The 6860-nt window shown below is 32.1% G+C and overlaps 1 protein-coding gene across 2 annotated transcripts in view; it reads left to right on the plus strand.

Moving 5' to 3' along the window:
- Positions 1-483: 483 nt before the first annotated feature.
- LOC108622213 (uncharacterized) overlaps positions 484-6860 on the plus strand; it is a 14806-nt gene continuing 8429 nt past the window's right edge. The window contains exon 1 of one of the 2 annotated variants that reach the window (XM_018019927.2): positions 484-566. The gene's annotated coding sequence lies outside the window, so the exon portion shown is untranslated. Of the gene's footprint in view, positions 567-764; positions 931-6860 lie in introns of those variants that run through there. The other variant, XM_018019928.2, reaches the window with a different exon arrangement.

A 6860-nucleotide genomic window follows, 5' to 3' on the forward strand; every position in this document is an offset into this window, starting at 1 on the left:
AAAGTTCTCTCTTCCCATTAAAAGTTGGTACAATAATTTCATTGTTACACAGTTATGCATTAGAATTTTATAATCAATTTCATATTCATAGAAACTATAGTACAAATATACAGGTTTATCTTATTAGGTTTGACAGGTTTATCTTATTAAATATAATAAATGACCGTATCTTCTTATATATGTATATTTAAAAGAAAAATGGAAATGGCAATGCACGGAGTTACCACAGTCTTGGTAACTCCAAAGGAAGCCTTAAAAACGAAATAACAAAGAGTGGCAACATAAAGTCTTGATAAAAGAGTCGAGAAACGAACTTTCAAGAACGATTCGTCAGAGGAAAAGCTCTACGTAAGGCGAAACGAGAGGGTGAAACGAAACCGAATGAGAGAGAGAAAGCGAGGGTGAAGCCGAAGAGAGAGAATAGGGAGAAGAGGAGCTGGAAAACGAACGAAGGGGTGTGCTTTCGGCAGCAGGGGTGGTGGAAAATGGAAGGCGAATAGTCGGCTCGGTGATACCACCTCTCTCAGTTGCTCCTCGGTTTCCGGACTGCGTGGACTGGCACACAGGTTAGTGAATCCGTGGCTCGTTCATTCACCAGTTTCTCTTCTCGTTTCACTCTTGACCTCCTTCCTTCCTTCGATACCCTCCACTCGCTTCACTGTCACCGTCTGCCTCTCTCACCGGACTGTCCGTCTCTCTCTCCGTTTCACCCTCTCTCCGTCCTATTATATATACCGTGCTGCTACTGCTGCTGCTGTTAGCTCCATTCATGCGACTCGTTCTTTGCTCGCTCGCTCGTTCGTTCGCTGCTCTCACCCCTTGATTTATCGAAGTTCACTCCGGTTGAGAAACGTCTCTACTCACCGTAGTTTCTCCCTTCGACCCAGCCACGTTACAACGAATTACGTACGTGCGAGACCACTGTCACAGGTACAATTATCCCTTTTTTTCCCTTCTGCCTTTAATTCATCGATCTTACATCGTTACATATTAGTAGGCTTTTAAACGGGGGCTGTCGCCTTTGAACTTTCACCGGGAATGACGTTAATAGATGGTTGTGGGTGAAACACATTTGTAGGGCTCATTCTCTATGTCCTCTCCGTTTTTATTATCTACCTTCATTTAGTAGACAGATCCTCTCGGGCAAGACCATTGGGTAAATGACGAGTTTTATGGGGGTGTCTTTGATTCAGTTCTACTGGATTTCTGTAACTCATTATGGTAAATGTCTCAATTCCTGTTCATATGACAATTTCTAATTATTTTCCTCTTTTTTTTATAATTTTATATGCAGTCTTAAGTGAGTTAACGAAATCGTAACGTGAACAGAAATGAGGACATTCACTATACTAGATAGCAGATTGTATGCGTTTATAAAAAACTTATTTATATCATAAGAGTGTTTGCCTTGCTCAAAAATATGTAAAATACTAAAAGATTAGTGCCTTTTACAGTCTTTACACAATGAAAGACATGTCTAGAATGTATTTTTTAAACTGACACCATGAACGTTTGTTTTGCATAAAAATCCATAGTCTATTCATTGCTTTTGTCTTTTGGTGTATTAATAACTCTTATTCAGTCTCCGCGTGAACACATAATTGATAATTATGATATTAGTCACTCAATCAATTTATACATAATTTGTCTATCTTAAAGAATTAAGGAAGAAATACGAATAACTAACAAAATAAATGAGAGATATGTTCACAACAGTCTCTTGGGTAAATGATGAGTTTCATGAAGTGGCTTCGTCTTTTATATGTCCTAATGGATTGCTGCAACTCAGTACTTTAGTCTCTTGGTGTATTAAAAATTCTTATTCTTTGTCAGCATGATATAATTGATGTTTTCTGTTGTCTTTTTCATAATTGATAATTATTATACTAGTCATGCAATCATTTCATAAATAATTTAGGTGTCCTTAAAAATTAAGGAAGAATTACAAATATCTAACAAAATAATCGACAGATAACGTTACACAAAGAGGCCCATAAAGGATTAGCTCGCCTAGGTATAAATTGTACCTAATTTTCGGGAGATAAAGGAGATTTGCACTATTTGCTGACTGACCTAATAACACTTAATCGGCCTAAGCCGAGTATTCACAATCATCCGAATATTCATTGTTTTAGATAACAGTTTAATCATAGATTAATATTCGGTAAAAATTCTTCGACGTTCTCAGCCTCAGCATGTAATTCATAATTGATTATTATTATATCAGTTATTTATTCATTTCCTAGATTGTTAATCTATTTTAAAGAATTACGAAAGAAATATCTGACAAACAATCGAGAGATAATTCTAAGACATGTTACACAAGGGTCTATAAAGGATCAGCTCCCCTAAATATAAATTGTTCCTATTTATCGAGCGATAAAGCAGATTTGCATTATTTCTGGACTGACCTAACAGCATGTAACCGGTCTAATCCGAGTATGTACAGTCATCCGAATATTCATTGTTTTAGACATCAATTTAATCCCACTTACTATTTCATACAAAATCGTATCGTCAGTGCGCAGGCAGTGAATATACATATATGTATAATAGATGCCTACTTCGAAGAAATAAGATAATAGGGTATGAAGAGAAATGACGCCAAGAATATATTCTAAGAGCAAATTGACAGAAGTTCCTTTTTTTAAACAATACATTAGAAGTCTTCTCATTTAAGTTAATACTGACACAATTGGTATTCTGCTAAGAATTTCAATGAATATTATAGGGACATATTATGTGTATTACAAGTTTTTGAAATAGGAAATAAGTGACTGTCCTAGTGTTGAACATTATTTGATTTCATAGTCATTCGAATTTGTTTCAGATTCAATTCTTCATGCAACGTATTATGTCTTTAGGTCTGTCGTAGTCTGTCTTTAGTCTTATTTTTTCATAGCAACGTATTAGGTCTTTTTTTATCCATTTAAAGTTTTTTGAACAGAAAATAAGTGGGTGTTCTAGTATTGATTTCATAGTTATTCGAATAATCGGTATTCTATTTAAAATTTCAGTGAATGTAACTAAAAATTTATTATACGAACGTATAAATACATAGAAAGTTTTTAAAATGGTATTTGGTATTGAATATTATTTTATTTCCCAGTTATTTGAATTTATCTGTGATTTAATTTGTCGGGCTTCATTGATTTGAACGAAATGCACGCGCGATGTAGTTTAATAGATTTAACGCATTTCTAGCTCATGTTCTGTTTAAAATTCCAATGAATATGACTAAAAATTTATTACAGGAACGTATTAATATGCAGAACGGTTCACCAGATATTACCACGTCAATTTTCGTCATTATTATTACATGTAGCGCAGAATATTTATATGCATATCATATCGTTGAATAAGATGAGGTGAATGCATTCATTTCCTGGCATGATTAATTGATTTAAAATCCGTCGACCTTTTTTTATGGGGCTACTTGAAAAATAAAATTTACGCTGAGGCTCCAACTACAAACAAAAACGTTAATACTTTTTTGTAGACTATATGAAGCTTCATCGATCAGCACAGGAAAAACTTCATAATCCAATTTTAAAAAATGTTAACAACCTTCATATCTCTCCTACGTGTTCATCTAAAAAATAGCTGACAATATCAAAATGTGCCTCTCTTGAAAATATTCAATGTGATTATGTATTGAAACAATATCTAGTGAAACATAGTTTTACAAATTTTTCAAATAGGAGCTGGTGTTGAACATCATTCGATTTCATAGATATTCAAGTTTATCTCTGATTCAATTTCTCGTAACTCATCAATTTGAATGAAATCCACGCCCAATATAGTTTAACGGATGTAGCATTCGGAACTTAGGTTTAACGCATTGTCACATTCAATTGTAAAACAGTATATTCGTTTGCATGCATAATTCCCGATATTATCGTTTGACGAAGTAAAAATGAACAAGTGTTTCACAGATTGAATATTGGTTGTTCAAAGGCATCCGTGTAGGCGTAGGCTATTGTGTGTATATATATATATATTCACTATGAAATGGAATTCGATTTGGAGAATTAAATATCCGAGCTGGTGCACGGGTGGACTGCAGTTCTCGAGTATTAATGAGTTAATGCAAAGGGTACACCGTCTTTAATTGAAATTCCACAGGCAGGGAATATCGTGGATGATTAAATTTAACGTCCACCGTGACGCAAAAAGGAACTCGTAATTGAACATCTATTATCTATTAATCCACGAAAGCCGAATAATTGAGTTTAGTAAGGCCAGGGCTGAATCAATTTCAGATACCAAATTGAATTTGGCTAACGCCAGCTGCCTCTTGTTACTTCCGAGGCAAATACAACTTGTTCTCGTAATCAAACTCGACGTTTCTAAGAAGCTGTTTGTCTAAAAACCAGCCCTAGACCGTGAGATTTAATACCGGAGATTCAATAGCTCTGAGGCTTCTTCATTCAAGTGCCTTTCATTTTAAACGTTGATTCTGCAAACGGAGAAATACCTACTCAGAAACTTAAACTTCTTCAAAAACATTTATAATTTCGAAGCAGTTAAACACATTTGAAGATCCTTCACCAAATCAGGCATCAACTAATTATTGCTTTTTTTCCCCTTCAATTTCCTCAAACATATAAAAGAGTACGATTTAATAATAAGGAATTTAATTTTATCTATAACATACTGCTATTAATAGATTGAGAACTTTATCCAATCATAAGGAAGTAGAATTTTAATCTTTCTTCGTTTAATCATAAACATTGAGTCTGCAAATGGAAGAATAATATCACGTTATTTAGAAAACTTCATCGATTTTTACTGAACAAATCGGACTTCAAGTGACCACTGTTCCGTTTGCCTTTTAATTCCCTCTTCTATACAAAAAAATAAGACTTATTGTTAGCAATAAGTAATTTACACAATTTCACTAAATTATAGTCACTGCTATTAACAGATTGCGAATTTTATGCAAGTTATAAAAAAGAAGAATATGCAAAAATGCCACGCGTGACGTATGAACTGCAGACTTTTATGCAGTTATGGAAAACTTGGATATAATAAAATGCACCTTTTTTATATAATCATGAAAACACATAGAGCTATTAACATATATCTCACATTAAGAAATTATATAAAGACAAATCCTGTGTGAATGTAGTGCATTCGTTAAAATATGTTTAAAGAATATAATTTTACGTAAAGATGTGTAGTAGTATATAAAACAATTTAGGTTATCAAAAGCTGAATAGATATGTCAATATTTGAATGATCAAACAGACCATTATCTAAAATACATTCTTTAAGCTGATACTTATTTTGCATATAGATCCGCAGACTAGCTATTAAGATATAAGATTACGTGAGCAAACCAACAGCGAATCGCTGCACAGAGTGAACCACGAAACGAGATCAATTTAAATTATTAATATTTGGTTTTATTTAACTCGTTCAAAGTGTTTGTTATTATACCAAAACCTTGCCATCAATTTTTTCTAAACTAAATAAAACTATTTCTTGGTGAGCTATCGATATCAAATTTTGCACATACATTCTTTGTGGACAATGCAACGTGGTGTAATAATATTTCGTTAAAAAAGGTTTTTTAATACAGAGTTTGCAGTTGATAAACGATTATTTAATGGATTAATTTAATTCATAAGTGTAATTATGATTAAATAGTAAAGAAGAAAGAATGTTTTATAAATGCATATGATAATTAATGAACTAACAAGTAAAAAAAAAATAATCATACGACTACATGGAAAGAAGAGATTAAATAATTCTCTTTAAAAAATTCGTCTCCAATTTTAAATCGCAAATAATGAAAACGTGTGGTGCCTAAATAACGAAATCCAATAATCGAATTGTAGCAAAATGAAGATAATGGTTTACATCCTTGCCAATGCACTTCACTTAACAGATTCTGTTATGTAGGCGTTTCAGGTTTCTATTATTCATGATATGAAATTTCAGATGAATTTCGTAAAACGAATTATGTAATCTGTCGTTTCCATTAAACGATACGATTAATTATTTTTCATTATGGAAACAAGAGATTAAAAAATTCATGTAGAATTTCAGAGAATGAATAATTAGTCTACATAACGAAATCTAATAACAATCGAATTGCAGCATTTATGAAAATAATGGTTTATATTCTTATAAAAGCAATACGATTAATAAATTTCATTGAAGCACCCCACTAAAGTTCGTCAATTATTTTATGCATTTGAAATAAGAGTGCATTTTATAACAAATTTATCTTTCTTCATTCTGATGACGCTTTCGTAGTTCACTCTTATACATAGTTGTAGGAAATTCCATAAAAAAATTACGAATATATTTTAAATATTCTCACGTACTCTGACTTTAAATTCATTTCTGCATAATTTCTCCCCTCTTTGTTAGCATATTTAATATTCATCATCAGAGTGCGAAAAATGCGAAAAATGTCAAAAGCAGAATACATGTTACAATATTTAAATGATAAAAGAAGCTGTTATTTAAAACACATTTCTTAATCTAGTACCAGGACCATCTTATTTTCCATAAAAACCTGCATTCTATTCGTCATAAATAGAAAGAGAAATAGTGATGAATTATCAATTAACGATTTTTATTTATAATATGACATTTAGCATTTCAATTTAATTCTTTCTACCTATACATAAAATCCGCGGTTTAATTATAAATTAATTTTCATCTCTAATTGTGAAATACATACAGATCACAAACATATAATTTCGATATCTCAACAATACGCCCGATAATTATATGCAATTTTGTTATTTAGGCGACTCACGTTTCCATTATTCGTGATATGAAATTGCATATACATAATTTCTATTAAATCTTTACAATTTATAATAAACTATAAAATATTTTAC

The sequence above is a fragment of the Ceratina calcarata genome, unplaced genomic scaffold (assembly GCF_001652005.2).
Source record: "Ceratina calcarata isolate Rehan_Ccalc_2016 unplaced genomic scaffold, ASM165200v1 scaffold211.2, whole genome shotgun sequence".
Lineage (NCBI taxonomy): Eukaryota > Metazoa > Arthropoda > Insecta > Hymenoptera > Apidae > Ceratina > Ceratina calcarata.